Source organism: Prionailurus viverrinus, chromosome D4, assembly GCF_022837055.1.
Source record: "Prionailurus viverrinus isolate Anna chromosome D4, UM_Priviv_1.0, whole genome shotgun sequence".
Lineage (NCBI taxonomy): Eukaryota > Metazoa > Chordata > Mammalia > Carnivora > Felidae > Prionailurus > Prionailurus viverrinus.
The window spans coordinates 90,365,578-90,383,522 of NC_062573.1; the positions used below are offsets into that span (position 1 = coordinate 90,365,578).

Genomic DNA, 17,945 nt, shown 5'->3' on the forward strand with positions numbered 1-17,945 from the left:
ACCCACGCTTCCCTTCCTGCGGCACCTGCGGGTGCGTGAGGTCTCTGGCCTCACCGTTACTACACAGTGGCTGACTGCCCTGGGTCCTGAGCCCGCACCTCTTCTTCGTCCAGTTTGCCAAAACCCATTCCACACAAGGAGCGGTCCTTTTGCCACTGCTCAGCACGCACATCCTCCTGCACTTGGTTACACATAAAAGTGAAAATACGGGAATGCATTTGATCGCCCATGGGATGGGCAAAGGCCTGAGACCTGGACAACATAGAGCACGAGGCACTCGTCTCTGCTGGTGGCGAGTGTGAGCTGGTACAACCACTGTGAAGGGCAAGGGGACGGCATCCGCCAGAACGGTAAATACGGCTGCTCCTGGGCCGGTGCGTCACCCTCTAAAAGCTTGCCGCGTATCCGCGCAAATACTTCCATACCCGGTGTATGGCGTAGCATCGTTTGTAATAATAAAAGACCGGAAACCACCCTCATTCCCCCTACGGAGAAGTGGCCGTGGTACGTCCATCAAGTCGACTCTAACCAACTGTTCAAAAAGGCACGTGTGAAGCGTAGCAAGGGTGACACAGTGGCCTCTCAAAAGAGCAGGTCTGATAACTGTATTATGGCCATGGGTGAAGACGCCTCCGTTGTTAAGAACGGAAGGGGCAGGATCAGGTATACTTGTTCTCCAGCGCCTTACCAGAACTTCCAGGAAGGGCACTGTGTCCGAGGACAACCACAAAGCAAACGAGGCGCATCGAGGTACCGAGCGGAGTTCGACATGCTACCCTCATGACTTCTCTGAAAGCCGGAAACATTTTCAAGACAAAAACTTGGAGAGAAGTGTTAAGATCACGGCCAAGCCTCAGTAGGGGAAGCTCTGCCACACGGAGGCCACCGGAGCCCCTTCAACGGGGAACAGGTATCTGTGCCGGTGCCGGAAAAAGGGGTGGGGGGGAGGGCAGACGACTTCTCTTCGTATGTGGGTGACAGCTAGACCAAAGCTTCAGGCAGCCGGAACTCAACCAGCGACCTGTCCCCTGACCCAGCCAGAGACGCAATAAAGCCACATCCCGCACGGGTCAGGGGTCAGGCGCTGTGTGGTCCACCCTCCCGGTCCAGCCTAGCGTGAGCCGACGTTCCGAGTGACGGCTCCAAAAGGCCAGCAGACTCCTCAAAAGGGGTGGGAGGGAGGCAAAATTAAATTCACGTGCTGGACTGTTTAAAGCAGAAAAAGAGAGATTTGGGGAACATCTGAAAAAAGCTGCAGAACAGAAATATTCTCTGGCTAACACTTAATAAATGAGACCACTTCATTTTCCCAAGCATGGGATGCATTCACACTACAGGTCTTTCGGTTTACGTGATACTGTTTTAACACGTGTTTTAACCGTGTTATTAACTATGACACCCCCAGCGCCGGAATCCCCCGCCTGGTAAGACAGAGCACGAGGAAATGATTTCAGGTTTGAATCCTGGCTCTGCCACTTACTCCCTGGATGATGCTGGCGAGTGCTTTAATCTCTTTACCCAGCTTCCTCATCTGTAAAACATAACACGCGCACGTTTCATAGGGCTATCGGTGAAGACCTGAACACATGGATCACTGCAGAAACAGTACTGATTCTACTTCCAGGGATATAGCTTTGGACCTCAAGGAGCTTACGGCCTGGAATATGGACAGACTTTAAGCAGATAAGCCCCTAGACTACAAGTCAATGACCTTCACGACAAATGCCTCAAAGGCAAGGCACAGCTCCTACCAGGCTGCCCCAGAAGGACACTTCCAGCACAAGGAACGGCACGTGGAAAACAGAGGCAAGGGAGCTTGGCATGTTAAAGCGAAAGAAGAAATAGTGTGTGTGAAACATACAGTCACCGCGCCAGGGACAGGTTCAGCACTCAACAGAGGCCGGGCAGCGGTTAACAGACCGTGCTCGGTAACAAGCGTGCCCCTTGCCGTCACGCTCACATATCACTCCACGCATCATGGAGAACCGCAGGCTTCCGTAACAATGCACACGTGCAAGTCTGAAATCAGTGCAAGCTTGATTCCTGGGCTCACTGGGAACTTGCCCAGACAACTTTGTGATTTAGCATCACCTCCTGGAATGCAAGCATCAACAGCTGGGTGAGAAGCTCTTGAAGCTCATGGTTCAGGGAGGTACCTAGATACCAGCTCGTTCGGCCCAAGACGCCTGCACAAAACGCAAGTAAGCTAGGCTTTTAAAACAGGGGCTCTAGCAGTTGAAAGACTAGTTACTGGCACACAAAACAAACAGCGAGCAATTGAAATCCACGTAGTGGTTGGTAATTCCTATTTCAAAATCTAAAGCTTGGCTGGCACGGAGAACAGATGGCTGTGCACTACGCAAACATATCGACGGCAACGACGGGCTCGGGCTGGCTCTGGTGGCGCCGAAAGCAAGCTGGGGCTGCCGCGCCGGTGCGGGGAACTGAGAACGGCCTGGCAGAGTCTCTGGGGAGCGTCACCAGATGAGAAAAGGCAAAGGAGGCAGGGCGCCCCCCCCGAGCGGTCGCGGGCCAGGCAGAAGGGGCGTGTCTCCTACGCGTGGGCTCTGGCCGACACACAGCGTGTTCCCTTCCCGGAAAGGAGACGAGAAGGCCGACGTCCAGAGCCAGCAGAGACCTGCCACCTGCCTCCTCGACACCAGCTAAGTCCCGCCTGCCCCGCGAACACGACATCCCAGGCGGGGTGAGGACGGGCCAGGGGCGCACCAACGCAAGTAAAATACAAAGGACGAACGGCGGTTCCGGTCGGTTGGATATGCCGGTTCGTCTAGTACAAGCTGCTACCGGGAAAGAGAAAACAAAGGCCCCAGAGAAAAGTGGCTTCACCAAGGCTGTGCTCTCATCCGTTCCTTCACTCATTCATTCATTGCTGCCTTGGACAACTATTTACGGGCCACTTCCCAGAATGTGCCAGGCATTGTCCCCACACTTGGGAAGCATCCGCGAAGTACACAAAGAACACCTCCTAGTAGAGGAAGCCAGGCAAACAACAAGCTCTTTTTTCACACCCCTCAAATATATGTGTGTCAGATGAAGCGTGTTCGTTTTTACAGTGTGCACCGCAGGGGTCTTGGCTGGCAGGGCGGGGGGGGGGGGGGGGACGCTGCTAAGATACAGGTGGCGCTTGAGAGGAGGACTTCTGAGCAAAGACTGGAGGATGAGCACCCGGATACTGGGATGTGTGGGGGACGCATGGCTGGCTCAGGTCCTAAGGTGAGATGCAAGCATCCCTGGCATGTTTCAGAGTCAGCAAGGAGGCTGAGGCTGGAGCAGGGAGAACCAAGGGGAGGGAGACACAGTGCAGGGGGCTGGGGCTCTTCCGCCAGCCGAGGTGGGAGCAACGGAGGGGGTTAAGCAGAGGAGTCACCTGACTTTCCTTGCTAAAGGCCTCTGGCTGCTGGTCGGGAATCGACTACAGGAGCAAGATGAGCCAACGAGTCCACGGCAGGCCCAGACCGAGGCCGTGAGGGTCAACCTGGCTTAACGATGGCTTCAAATCTAACTAACCGGCATTATTTTGGGTCCGGTGCTTTCCACTTGGATTACTAAATTGCAAGGAATGCCACACAACAAAGAAACTCCCCACAGAATAAATGGCTGATGATTTCTAGATGGAGAAGAACTTTTCAAGCTTGAAAGCAACGTAAGAACACGACGAGAACCGTGAGATTTGACGCACAAATGTTTTAACTTTTTATCCTCGAACCTGCCGTTCACTGAGTGTGCGCACCGAGTCAGGCGCTAAGAGGCGGGAGAGCTCAGGGGCCTGTTCCCCACCACCTGGTTGTGTAACCTAGGCTCTCGGCCCCTGGGCTCCTCACCTCTAAAAAGAGAACAGTAACACACCTCAGGGCTGCTGGGGGATTAAATGCGCTCATTTAATTTAACGGTGCCTGGCACAGGGCAAGTGCTCAATAAACATCGGCCACTGTTATCCCTGGCTGCCACGGAGCGGTCCTCGTGCGGGCCCCGTGCCACCGTACTGACGGAAGAAAACGAGACAGGCTCTCGCAGCAGTGGACACTGAGCTGAATCCCCACCCGGGTCGTCTCATGGCAAAGGCCACACCGTGTCGTCCGCTTCTGGAGGGAGAGCCCTCCTTCAAGCGAGTCCTCGTGGACAATGACAGATGAGGAAGAGGAAGCAGCAGGCACGTGTTCCCTGCACAAGAATCACTCCCTCAGCAGCCCCCACGTGCCACACCAGGGGAAGGTCTAGGGAGATCCTACGTCCAGGAGCTCTCAGGGGGGCCCACCCGACCCTCCCTTTTGAAAGAGGAACTCTAAGGCCTCTTTAGGCTCTCCAGCTCTGGAATGTCACGATTCCATGTTTTTTCTTGTTTTGTTTCATAAGACCCCAGGAGGGGGAAGAGAAGAAAAGCAGGACATTTTGCTATCCCCCTTCACGTTCACTTTACGATAGGATGCGTTTCACTCACACTGCCACGCCTGTACCAACCACTGGCACAGCGCTTTCCAAACCCTTGTCAGCTACAAACTGATTACGTGTGAGATTTTATCTCCTTGTGCTCCGCATCAGCCCCCACACGTGGGCCAGTCGACACCGAACAAACCTGGCCCTTTCAAGCCGTGGGAGCCTCATTCTCCTCCCTGCGGCGGGGAGATGAATTATTAAGAGATGAAAAAGCCAGTGCCGTCACCCTCCTGCTTTATGTCCCAATGGGAGAATGGTTTAAACCGAACCGGGTAGCAGGCTGCGCGGCAGGTTACCTAAGAAGAGCCGTTTCTAAAGCGCGTCTGTCACAGCGGACGCTGTGGGCCCGATGGACGGCCGACCGAGCGGAGGCGGCTCCGCCATCGGAGAAGGTGTCACCTGACAGCCGCCTGCCCACGCAAATGTCACGAGGCAGCTATAAATAGGGTCTGAAATCCATACGCGGGGCCAGAGTGTGATGCGGCGAACAAACAGCGAGGCAGCGTGTTTACTTTTAGCGCTGCCCTGATGGGAACAGACGGCAGAGCAGAACTACACCCAGACCTTGCGGCCCATCGAGGCTGAAATCTGGATCAAGGACACGATGGTCCCGACAAGTGTCAAAAGTGACAAGGCATGACGCGTCCTCAGCAGACTCTGCCTCTGCCCGCCCGCCCGGCACGTGCACCGCCCGGCACGCTCCCAGGCGGCTCCGCGGCCCTTTGACTCTGCCCGTTTTGTTAATTTCGGAGGCGACGGACGCTGACCGTTTCGCCTGTGCTGAGACCGGGCGAGGGAAGGGGCCAGCAGCCCTGCTCCAAAGCGCGAAGGGTCAGGACGCCGCGGGTGTGGCTCCCAAGTTATCCACGGAGCAGGGCGATGCGCCCACCGTGCCGGCATTAGTATTAAGACCAAACCGTGGGCAGCAGAGAGGAGTAAAAGGGAGGACCAAGAAAGAGAAAATAAAGTAGAAGAGGGCCAGAGAAGGAGAGAACAAAAACACAAAGGCAGGTCAAAAGAGGGCGGCCAACAGCTCCTGGGGGTGACGGGGAGGAGCTGCAGGCCAGAGCGGAAGGCGGTGGCGAGCCCGAGGTGGCAAGCAGATGGCTGCGGCTGGGACGCCTGACTCTCGCTTTGGGCTCAGGTCACTGTCTCATGGTTCCTGGGTTGAGCTCCGCATTGGGCTCCACGTTGACGGTGCGGAGCCTGCTTGGGATTCCGTCTCCCTCTCTCTCTGCCCCTCCCCTGCTCGCTCTCTGTCTCTCTCAAAATAAATAAACATTAAAAAAAATTTTTTTAATAAAAAATAAAATAAAAGAGGGACTCAGGGGCACAGACACTATGATACCATGGGCGCATCTTCATGGCTGTCACACCCACCGCCCTTCACCATCAGCTCTGTGATCTGGACTCTAGGAGCCATTCTGTAGACTCCAAGCTCTGGAAAGAATAAGGTTTGGTATGGGTAGGGGTGGCATTACATGTGCGTTTACCTTCGGGAACTGCGCTCCGTGCAGGAGACTGCCCCGCCCCAGAGGGCGGTGTCCACAGAGCACAGCCGCGCCCTCCCGCCCAGGGCTGCAGCGCGGTCCCACGCCCACCAGCCGGCCTTCGGTGCTCGCGTGCATCTGACAAAGCTCTAGTTGAGAGCTAACCCCTGCTACCAAAAAATGTGCAGCCACAGGATTTGTGGACAAAAAAAAAAAAAAAAAAAAAAAAAAATTATGTTTTACAATTTTTAAATATTCAGTGTGGCTTCAAAACTTAGGACCGAAGTCCAAATTAGTACTGCGTGGCAAAGAAAAAAGGGGAAAAATTCTGTCTGAAGCCATCATGTACAGGCACATTCATGGGGCCTGGCCTATGATGGCAGCTGTCACTGACTTTCTTCTTCTCAAGAATGCAAATGATTAAGATAGATTAAATACCTACTTTGCTTAAATACTCTTGATAATGAGTTTCTTTCCTTCTTTTAAGGGTGTTTGATGTTGGCAGTTGATGGATCTTGAGTTAAATTGTTTTAATTCAAAACAGCACCATCTGTTGTTAGGATCTGCCGGCTCAAGAGAGGAGGCAAGAAACACACTGCTGAGAGCCAGAGAAGGTGCCGAGTAATGATGGAGAGACGCGTGGAGGGAGGCAGGTGTTGCGGTGGAAAGAGCACTACAGATGGGAGGTTCAGAGACCAGGGTTCCCGTCTCGGCTCAGGCCCTGTGTGGCCCTAAAATCTGGGACTCCGTTTCTTCCTCTACAAAATGGGAGGTTGGCTCAAAGATGGTGACGATGGGGACACTCACTGGCAATCGCTGCTGGCAGCTGCAACTGCTGATGCATACTGTGTGCCAGGCACGGAGATACGGGCTGCACATAAATGATCTCATTTATACCCATTTTATACCTTGTTTAAGCTCCTTATGCCCAAGAGTATGTGTCCTAATGTCCCCATTTCACTGATCAGCAGCCTGAACTCAAGAGAGGTGAAGTCAGTCCCTTGTCCAAACTCACACAGCCAAGCCAGGGGTGAGAAGGCCAGGTAGATTTGTGTCTCTGGAGACTGCACGTGTAACCAGGGTGCCACACTGCCCAGCAGCCTCCGGGACTGAAGAGCCCTACGGTTCCTACCCCCCCCCCCCCCCACCGGTGTCCAGTCTAGTGGCCGCGACCTGCATTCGCGGACCGCAGATACTCAGGTATTGCCGAAGCAAAACCGCGATGAGGGCTAAGCGTCCCGGAAGCTGGACTCTCGGTCTGGAGCGGACGCTGCGGCACCTGGTGCTACCGCTAGATACGTCTTATTATTCATTTACTAGGGCTCCACCTGCAACGCACACCTGTGATCCGAACGTTGCCGTGAGTCGTAAAAACTAACAAAAACTGGACTAGATCCAATGGAAAATCCCCAGCATTTGATTTTCTGAAAGGCTAGCGAAGTATCTTCCAAGAGATGTCTATTTACTCGGAACCGTGACATTGTATAAAAGGAAGGATCGTGTCCCCATTAATCAGGGGACACCACCTCTACCGCCTCCAGACGTGGAAACGAATTGCGGGGATTAACACCGACATTCCACAGACCACCAGTTTACTTTCTGAGGGGCAAGGTGCGTCCCCTAATAACACCTAAGTGGGCAAACGTAAGACTCTCCGGGATAAGAGCGCTGCTTCCAAACGACCTGGAAATCTACGGAGTCAAAATCAGGAGGGTGAGGGGGCAGGGAAAACCTACCACCACCAAAGTGGAGAGGTAGTGCAGTGTTTCCAAAAAGAAAGGAAAAGTAACAGTCATTCCAGAAACCCAGGGGCTGGTATCACAGCTGTTTTCACTGCTGCACCCTGGGCAACGCATTTCACCCTTTTAAGGCTCAACTTTCCCACCTACCACGTTGAAAAACAAAACAAACCAAAACCAAAACAAAGGAATACAAACGTCTGCCTTCAGGAGACGGTAAGCGCACCGTTCAGAGTACCCACGGCTTAGCCACAGCAGCTACACTGGTGGACCTCAGGGAGAGGCGTGAGTGAGGAGGGGCTCACGGACCCCTGGGCGCGCCCCCCCCCCCCCAGCTCTGCTTCCTGAACTAGGGGTGGGTCCGAGGTGTTCACGTCGTCATTATTTACACACTTCGTATGCTCACACTTCATGTACTAATAGACCCATTTTAATATATGAAATCTTTCATAAGGTTTTAAGAAAGGGAAAGCTCTTCTGATTCCCTACAGTGGAGAACAAACGAAAAGGTATGCTACCGGAAAAGAGTAAACTGGGAGAAGTGACTTTCGTTAGAATTTAAGTAAGCAGATTTAAAAAGGAATTCCAACGGTCAGTAACTTATTTATAACTCAGACAAAGATCCCCTGGGCAAGAAGCAACCCTCAACAGCACGGCAGACAGCAGTGCGCGCGTGCGGGGAGGACAGAAAACGACCACCCGTGTGACCAGAAAGGGGCAAAACGTGCAGCAGCAACACGCAAACATCGCCTCTTGTCTGGGAGCTGGCAAAGGTGCCAGGCTAACACCCGGCGCTGACAGCACGCGAGGAGAGCGGAAGTCACGTCCGCTGCGGTCAAGGGGGTCAACCGGGACGGTTACTTTCTTCTCGCGTTTGCTATATTTTCTAAATTTCTATAATTCACCAGTTACTTTCATGATTAAAAACGCAATTTTTTCAAGTGACTCGGGAAGTAACGGAAAGGAAAGGAAAGGAAAGGAAAGGAAAGGAAAGGAAAGGAAAGGAAAGGAAAGGAAAGGAAAAAAGAAAAAAAGAAAAGTTAAAGAAAAAAGGAGACACAGAAGGACAAGAGGGAGAGGTGAACATGGCCCCAGCTTTGGAAATCGGGCAAAGCCCAAGCTCCAGCACTTGGCAGCCATGCGACATGAGGGAGGTCTCGGACCCCCATGTTCAGCATGTCCTCAGTGAAAGAGGGACAGCAACGCAGACGGTGCAGTTACTTCGAGGGTCAGAGACAACATAAGGCACCTGGCACAGGGTCTGACCCTCTGCGAACGCACTCTCTGTAAACACTTTCTAAAGGTATCCCTCCCGTTCCCGCCGTCGCCTTTTTCAGTGGTCTTTCCGCCGAAGCGCCCAGTGCGGGGTTGGGGGAGTTGGGTGCCCCAGCCTGCCCCACAGGACGAGGGGACTTCACCTCTCCCGGATGCGTTCTATTGGCAGCCTGACTGCCCGCCGTGCCACATTTGCAGCAGCTTGCAAGCTAACTTTGTTTCTAATTATCTGCTTTGCAGTTGGATCTGCTGACCTCACATCTGAAGGACAGTCCTGTATCTGCTTAAATGATCAAAAACAATGCACGTTTATTTTACCCACAAAGCCCATAGTTGGAAAATTACCTGTAGAACGGTGTCAAATGAAGACACTTCATTTTTTTCACGTCTGGTCAGTTTGCATTTAATGAGGAGCATACCATCAACAAGGCGAAAATAAAATTTACTCAATTTGGTTGAGATGCTCAAAAACAGGAAAAAATGTTGATTCAGAGCATTACCCCCACGCCATCCACCAAAAGTAATTTTAGATCGATTCGAGTTAAAAGTATGAAGTCACAGAAAAACATGGCAGAGAAAAGATGTGAATGTCTCACAGCTACTTTCTTAGTTTACAGAGACAGAAGACAAAAAGAAAAAGACCAAGCAGATTTGACTAAATAAACGCTTAAAACTTTGGTGTGTTCAAAAAAGAAAATATAACAACGTCTGAGGCAAACAACAAATTGGGAAGATATACGCAGACGCAAAAAAAAAGGCTTAATATTAATAGTTTTAAAGAGCAACAATGAAAAATATTTGTGCAAAGTATGCCAAGACGTGTGTTTGAGAATATTCCCTGCGGCATATTTTTAAGCGTAAAGTAAGTTGGCTACCTGTCCATCAACGGGAGACAGGTACAGCACGTTACCCAGGACATCCCCATGACGGAGTGCTGGGCGGATGGCTCATACACGTAGGATCTAGACATACATTGCTGAATGAAAGAAAATGGTGAAGTAATGTGTTTAGTAGGATCCCACATTTGCGTCTTGTAATCCCCCCCACGCACTCATCCACACAAAAATCCTAAAGAGCTACCATCAGGCTGTTAAGTAGTTGTATCTAGAGTAATAAAGGGAGCAGAGAGGGAGGGAATCTCACCCCAACTATTTATTTTATACTCCTTAGGCCTCTATGTCCGTTTGCTTGTTTTACAGCAGATATTATCCGTTGTGACAAAACAATACCGTGGCAGCTACTTCTAACCGCTTGTCGGTGTCCATTCTCCTTTACTTCCTTGGTAACAGAAACGCCAAGCTTTTAAACAGGACTCAAAGCTGTCCAACCAAAAGACTACATTTCTCAGCAACCCTTGCAGCTAAGTACAGCCAAGTGTCTAAGTTCTGGCCGATAAGCTGTTAGCAAAATGTTCTGGAAGGTTCCAGGAAAACTCCTTAAAAGCTCATGATGAGTGCCTTTTGCCCCTTTCTTCACTCCTTCCAGGTTGCTGCTGAAGACGAGAACGGGACAACTAGAGCTCCAGTAGCCACACTGGGCAACTGGGAATGAGCGACGCATGGCAAAGCAACAGGATGAACGCAACCTTCATGCCTGGCATTACGGAGCTCCCATACCAGCCCGGGAGTATTTCGAGAGGACTACGTTATCTACAACCAAACCCGACTCTGATAAAAACAACTTTCTATGTCTACGTTTAGCAAATTAAAAGACGATGGATCAGAATTGGCAAATGAGGAGAAGAAAGGAGGTACCTCTAGGTAATAAACACAGAGGCGGAAGTTCAACCTCAATACTAATTAAGGAAGCAAACTAACACAGCAGGCTGCTGTGGCTCACCCAGCAACTGAGTACAGACGGGAGTACTTCTATTTTGACAATTTTTTCCAGGGCTCGTGAAAGTGCACTGACATAGACCAACTAATATTGCTACGGATTGTAAAAAAAAAATCCATCCCTCATCCTGGATCCAGGTATGAGAGCAAGCATCTTCCACCCCATCTCTCCACTGACTGCACCTGGAACACCCGGACAGAAAGTACGGAGCAGTTATCTGAGGATTCTGAGAAGTAAACGGCAACAGGTGAATTCGGGAGGAAGACCAGAATTCGAAGTACCACTGAGTCAGGGATGAGTTTATCCGCTGGTATCTTCAGCCCGGACTCAATGCCGCCCCAAACCGTAAGTGTCATCAGTGCAAACTGACGCACTCCAGGAAAAGGTGTCTAGTTCTGGCTCAAGGAATGGGAAAGGGTCGCCTAGCTGACGGAGAGTAATGGGCAAAATCACCTGTTGGTCTTTTCCTTCTCTCCATTTTCTTATGTCCCAGCCCCTTGGCAATCACAGCAGTGGTGGTAACAACATTAGCAGCTAACAGGGCCTAAAATCTTGAGGGTAAGGAAACTCACTTTTTCAATCAGAGGAACTATAGTCCCAAGAGACTGAAGGATCTCTCTCTCTCTCTCTCTCTCTCTCTCTCTCTCTCTCTGTCTCTCTCTCTCTCACACACACACACCGCCTTGCTTTCATTCTCTCTACCGTCCTATCACTTTGCCACAAACCCAACAGTGAGAAGCACGTAGCATAGAAGGGCAAATAAAACCCCAGTTTTTTGGCCAAGAACCACAAAGGAGAGACCTACAGAATCAGAAATTACAAGAGAGATTGGGGAAAAAGAAACACTTGGGGAAGCAAACTCATAAAGTTGTTTATGAACTCCTGTCTTCGTCTCTAAGCTATCCAAGCACGGATTTGACCCTAGAGAGCATAAAGCAGACTCTAACAACTCAACTGTGGGACAGATGACCACCAGGTCTGAGACACTGAGGGGCATACACATGAGACAGTTTGGAATATTCACGCAAAGGCTTTGAAAATGAAACTGACAGGGTGCCTGGATGGCTCAGTCAGGTTAAGCGTCCGACTTCAGCTCAGGTTAGATCTCGTGGTTCGTGAATTTGAGCCCCATGTCAGGCTCTCTGCTGTCAGCGCAGAGCCCGCTTTGGATCCTCAGTACCCCTCCTGCCCTCTCTCTGCCCCTCCCCCCCCAAATAAGTAAACATTAAAAACAAAACGAAACTAAAGTAACATTGAAACCACAACCCATTGAAGATGGATCTGAACCTGCAGCCCAAACCCAACAGGGTCAACTGCCTCCTAAGACAAAAATTCCCATATTCCCCTCCCCTCAAAATCCATATTCCCATTAGAGTTTAAACAGATTCTCCTCCAATACTATTAAAATGTCTAAGGTACAATCCAAAATTGCTTTGCATGTAAATGATAAGGAAAATCTCAACACACATATGTAAAAATGCCACCACGAGATGACAGAGATGTTGAAGGTTTCTGACATAGACATTAAATGGCTATTACAAAAATGCTCCAACAAGTAAGGGCAAACATTCTGGAAATGAATAGAAAAACAGAAAGTCTCAACAAAGAAAGAGAAGACAGAAAGAGCCAAATGGAAGCTTTAGGAGAACACACACACACACACACACACACACACACACCACCCCCCCTTGGTCCATTTGGCTCCTCTGCAGAAGTTCAACTGGTGATTTATGGTTTTGTAATAAAGCTTGTCCAAATCCTGAAAAATAAAAAAATCTACACCCTTTCACCCAGTAATTCTACTTCTGGGACTCTATCCCTCAAGGACCACCCTATGTCCTCTAAGAACCTTATAAAGTTCTGCTAAATAAAGATAAAATATTGTGCACAGAGATGTTTATTCCATCCATCTTTGTAACAGTGGTAAACTAAATGTCCAACCTGGTAGGGTAATGGTATGGGAAACTACGGTAGATGCCCTGCATAGAACATTATACAGTTTTTTCAATTTAAATTTTCTGAATACTATATAATAATATTGCCCTATAATATCACCAAAATTTCTTGGGGAAATGGGGTGGGGGTAGGTTTCATTGCACGTGAAGAATAAACACAACACAACAAAGCTAAACATAAGAACAGTTACCTAGGAAAAAAAAGACTAGAGGAAAAGAACATCAGAGTGTTAACAGCACTAAACTCTAAATAGGGGGATTACAGATGACTTTTTTTTCTTCTGTTCCTGTTTTTCAGATTGGGATAATGAGCACACTTTACTTTGAAAACAATGATTAACTGCTTCACACACACACACACACACACACACACACACACACCTCTATCTTGCAAACAGTCTCAACATGATCTCTCGAGACACTAAGTCACGTTACAGGTCTTCCAACCCAAAATTTTCCTCTCCAGAATGAAAAGAAATGTTCCCCGAATGCAAGAATCTCAAATCACCCTTGTTTTTAGTCCTCCAGTCAACTACTATGGCAAGGGAAAACACTCCCACTGCTGACAGTTAATAAATAATGTGAAATTATGCAGACTATTCAAATCAGACCAGTCCTCCTTATTAGGGAAAAAAAATTAATATGACACATTTGCAGGAACACCACTCCAAAGTAGCTTGGTCTCTGTGGACAATTACAGAATGTCAAGCTGTCACACAGAACACCACTAATAACTAAAGCGTTCTTTTGATTCCTCGTAACTTAAAGGTCCCCACCCTCCCAAACTGTCAAGGAGGCCCCTTCCCCTCCATCTGTTCCACAGTACCAGGCTTAACATGAAAGGCCAACAGCAGAACCCCTCCGGACCCGTCAGCTTAGCTCATCAACCACACAGAGGAGCCAGCCCATTCTGCGGCCACGGCCCGTCCTTCCTCCGACACCCCGGTAACGGGGTGGAGGGCACGGCTCCGGCAGCACGCTGGGGTGTCATCCGTGCACGTCAGGATTTCCATGAGCAAAACAGACCATTTCTAAGCCACGGCAGAGTAGCTGTGACTAATTTTCAGGATAAAAAATGCATACTGGGTTTCTGCCCTTTAAGCACAGGGGTAGCTGCTTAGTAAATCAGAGGTGTGCTGTTAAAAGCAAATAGTGCCGAAGGACAGCACAAAGTCAACTATGGTACCCGGGCAATCTGGTATCTTCTTCAATCTTCCTGAAATGTGATTAGGCATGACCTTTAAGAGTAGTGGATCAACCAATCAATTTCGGTGCAACAACCTTGCCTGTGACACAGGAAATGTGCCCCGTAGAGGGAGGAGCCTGCCATGGCTGCAGGGCCTAACCATCTCATTGTATAGGAAAAGTTACCGAGATTTATCTCAATTGATTTTACTTGCAAGAAAAACACATCATAAAACTGCAACCTCAGCAGGACACTAAAGGTCGGTCTTGGCTTCTTGAGGGATGAACTCGATATCAATAGTTATTAGGACACATTCATACAAGATACACAGGAGAGACGGAGAGAAGACGCTGGTAATCTTACTTAATCCTGATGCGGCCCTAAATCGGGCTCTGCAGACTGTGGGAAAAATCAAGGAAACACTTCAATATTCCTGAGGTGAGATTCTGTACGCATGCGCTTGCATCTGGAGCCAGAAGAGCAGGGATTCTAGAACCCTGTGCGGGGAGGCATCGGGCAAAGAGCTGGAGGGTCACCAGGCGATGTTTCGCTGCTCCTCACGGCTCTCGGTGACAAATTGGTAAGGTCTGGCTGCAGGTCCCACAGAGTACTGGGCGGGCCTAACTGGGAACACGCGCAGGGTCACGGAGTGCTTAGACCGAGGCAGGACCTCACAGTCAGAAGGGGCAGGGAGAGAAACCAGGCGCTTCATCGGGCACTCCACAGCAGCGCGCGGCCTCTCTGGTCTGCCAACTGTCGGCAAGGCTGGTTCCCAGAACCCTACGCTACCCTAACCACACATTCAAGCCTCGGGAAAAGCAGCAAACGGAAACCACCGCCAGAAAGAAATGGAGGCAATCCAAAAAGAACAAAAAAAGGTAAAACTTCTTCAAAGGAATCCGGAACTGGGAGATACAGAGGTGTGTGTACATGAACACGTACACATACACGCATGTAAGTACACAGATCTTGCATGGTCCTAAAATAAAGTTATTCCTTTTTCTTAAACCTAACGCCACGGAGTCGTTGAGTTCAAGCCCCAAAAACTGGAGAAATCAATCATTTCCTAGACGGTGGAATGGGCCTGATCGTATGTTATCACCAACTTCACAAACACGGAGGCATCACTGGTGATGTGAGACAAACAGCACTGAGTTACACGGTTCTAGTCACAGCCAGGTGATATGGGAAATGTCCCAGAAGAAGTGAGAGCAGGTAGGCTTTCGGGAAGGGGGAGGATCTGGGAAGAAGAGAGGAGAAAAGGGTGCTCTGGAAGAGGCAGAACACCAGCAAAAGGGAAATCTGCAAGTACAAGGTACGTTCCAGGGACAGAAAGTTGAATCGGACTGAAGGAAGACTGCACATGAGGCCTCAGGTGGCAGGTGAGAGGCAGTCAGGGTGGGCCTCGGTCTGAATGCCAGGCTCGGAGGGCAGGCGGCTGCCAGCGGGATCACCCCGAAGACGCCGACCTATCTGGCTGACAATGTCCAGCAAGGCAAGACCCCAGAAGAGACAGGGTCCAGGCCCTCCTATATTCACAGGGAAGAGAACACTAGGAAATCAATAGAAATTACAGATATGGAGTATCTTTCTTGACAGTGAAAGATACTACAGCAACAACTACATCAGAATGCCTTCAAAAGACTCCAAGGTTGAATTTCTTGCTGTTTCCTCAGGAGGGAAGGCTCTCCCCAGGTAGCAGCATGCTGGCCCCTGCCTGGAAGCCTCTGCTCCTCACACAGGTCTCCCCCCCTGCATCCCCGACCCCATCTGAAGGAGCCGCGCCCCAGTTTCTCCAGCCTTTCATCCTGCATTATTTTGCCTCTAAAGCACTTGTTACTGCCCGATTTTATTTATATATTTTTGTATCCTCTGCCAGAATGTAAGCTCCATAAAAGCAATGACCTTGAGCCTTTTTTTTTTTCATTATTGTGTTTCCAGCATCTGAGCATATGGGAGGCACTCAACAATGCTGGGTGAGTGAATAAGAAGACACAGCAATGGCCTCAATGTTTCTCAGAGCTTGTCCAGGGGACCCCAGGCTCAACACACGCGTACACACATATAAATACACACACACACACACACACACACACACACACACGCACTGCTGCACACACTCATTTGTCAAGGTAGTTTTTCTAGTCAATGGTGGGGTGTGTCCCAAATAACACGGTCCCCACATCAGTTAAACTACACGGGACTGTCAATAATTTACTACTCAACTGCATCGGACGCACGGTAACCTGCTGCAACAGGTGTGCCATTCACCGGCATTCCAGCAAGCTTTCTTGGGTGCGAAAGAAAGTACTAGCATTACAGCTAGCTGGCACGCGGATTTGTGGGAGGGTTAACCCAAATGCCACATGTACTTTATTCTGAAATCTGACCACGCTGGGGAGAAAAGAGGGCTTGTCTTGGCCACAGGTGGATTCCTTTAGCTGAGGGTCTGCTTTCTTTCTCATCCCATGATTACAGCCAATACTTTTCAAAGACCCATCCACCCTCCGCCACATCCCTGAGCTAGACATCAAGACCATGGAAATACGTGTAGTTAAAAAGACAAGGGGGTTGGTACTGATCTATACAGCCCAGGGCTCTTGCCAGCCCCTAGACCTGTGTCATCCAATATAGTGGCTACTGGCCACATGTGGCTATTTAACTTAAATTTAATTAAAATTTAATCAAATGTAAAATTCAGTTCCCAGTTACCCTAGCCGCATTTCAAGTGCTCAACAGTTCCAGGTGACTAAGGGTTACCACATGGAGTAACGCCAACATAGGACTTTTCCATCACCTCAGAAAATTCTGTCGGTGAGTCCTGCCCTGAGTTCCAGAAAATGAGTATGTCACATGCCACAATAAGACCAGAAGAGTTCCACCGGAGACTCTGGTGCCAGAGCAGTCCCTTCCCTTTCTTAACTATGACAGGGACATTCAGCTTATGAGCAACTGCACAAAAAAATGAACAACAGAACAAAACAAACTGTGGTCCAGGAAAACGGGCAACGGGAGAGAATAACATGGCTCTCACTCACTCTCTGACTTATTTCGCCCAACCCACGCACGACGTTTCGCATGATATGGGCAAAGGGCACGCAGCAAAGACGGACGGGCACACGGAAGGGGGATCATGAAGGAGAAGACGGCATCAGCAAGTACTCAGTCTGTCGGCTCTCAGAGGCAGTCACCTTAAGACAATTTTATTCTTTTACATTTCCTTTACAAGGGGTCAGCTATTTGTCTACAAACTTCTGCTGCACAAGCAAAAACAAAACATCCTGGAGAAGAGCTGACATTTAATCTGCAAACAGTCCCTATTTTGAGGTTTAATAATAAAAGATGAATTCAGCACAGTGGCTATCGAGTAGTTATGCAATATGTATGTTTTTGAAGGATATGATGGCTATCAGGAATAAAGCCTTTGACTCTTTGTAGATGGAGCATTTCAAAGGTAAGACTTAAATACACAGGGAGGGAAAAAAATCTCCCGTAACAAAGCCCAATCAAACCCAGGTCCGTGAGATGCTCCAGCACCACGTTCGGGTCACCTGAAATTACTGTTCTGTACCGGTTTTTCTGAGCATGTCCCTTAATGATTCCACGAAAAGGTTGCTCAGAGACCTGTTGGCTTGGCTATAAGGAAAAACATCGTAAAGGGAAAGAAAGTAACGGGGAGGGAGGTACTAATCTCTTCAGGATGAGCATCAAAGATCTGAAGGGAGGAGGGAGAGGGGGGAAAAGTGGGGAGAGATGGGGGCAGAGAGGGAGGGAGACTGGGAGAGAGATGTGTGTGGACATTAGGGGGAAATGCTTACCTCTTAAAACACACACACACACACACACACACAAGGACATTCTAGTGAGTGCTAATACGTGTCAAACCCTACACGAACCCAGACACTATGACTAGCCCCATTTTACATGTGAAAACAGAGACACGGAAACATTAAGCAACATGCCGAAAATCACACCGCTAAGAAGCGGCAGAAGCAGGCGATGAACGCAG

The 17,945-nt window shown here is 49.5% G+C and overlaps 1 protein-coding gene across 4 annotated transcripts in view; it reads right to left on the reverse strand.

Annotated features, from left to right (window-relative positions):
* The window catches only part of MED27 (mediator complex subunit 27), a 199,371-nt gene that overhangs the window by 155,018 nt on the left and 26,408 nt on the right, over nucleotides 1-17,945 (reverse strand). The window lies entirely within an intron of this gene.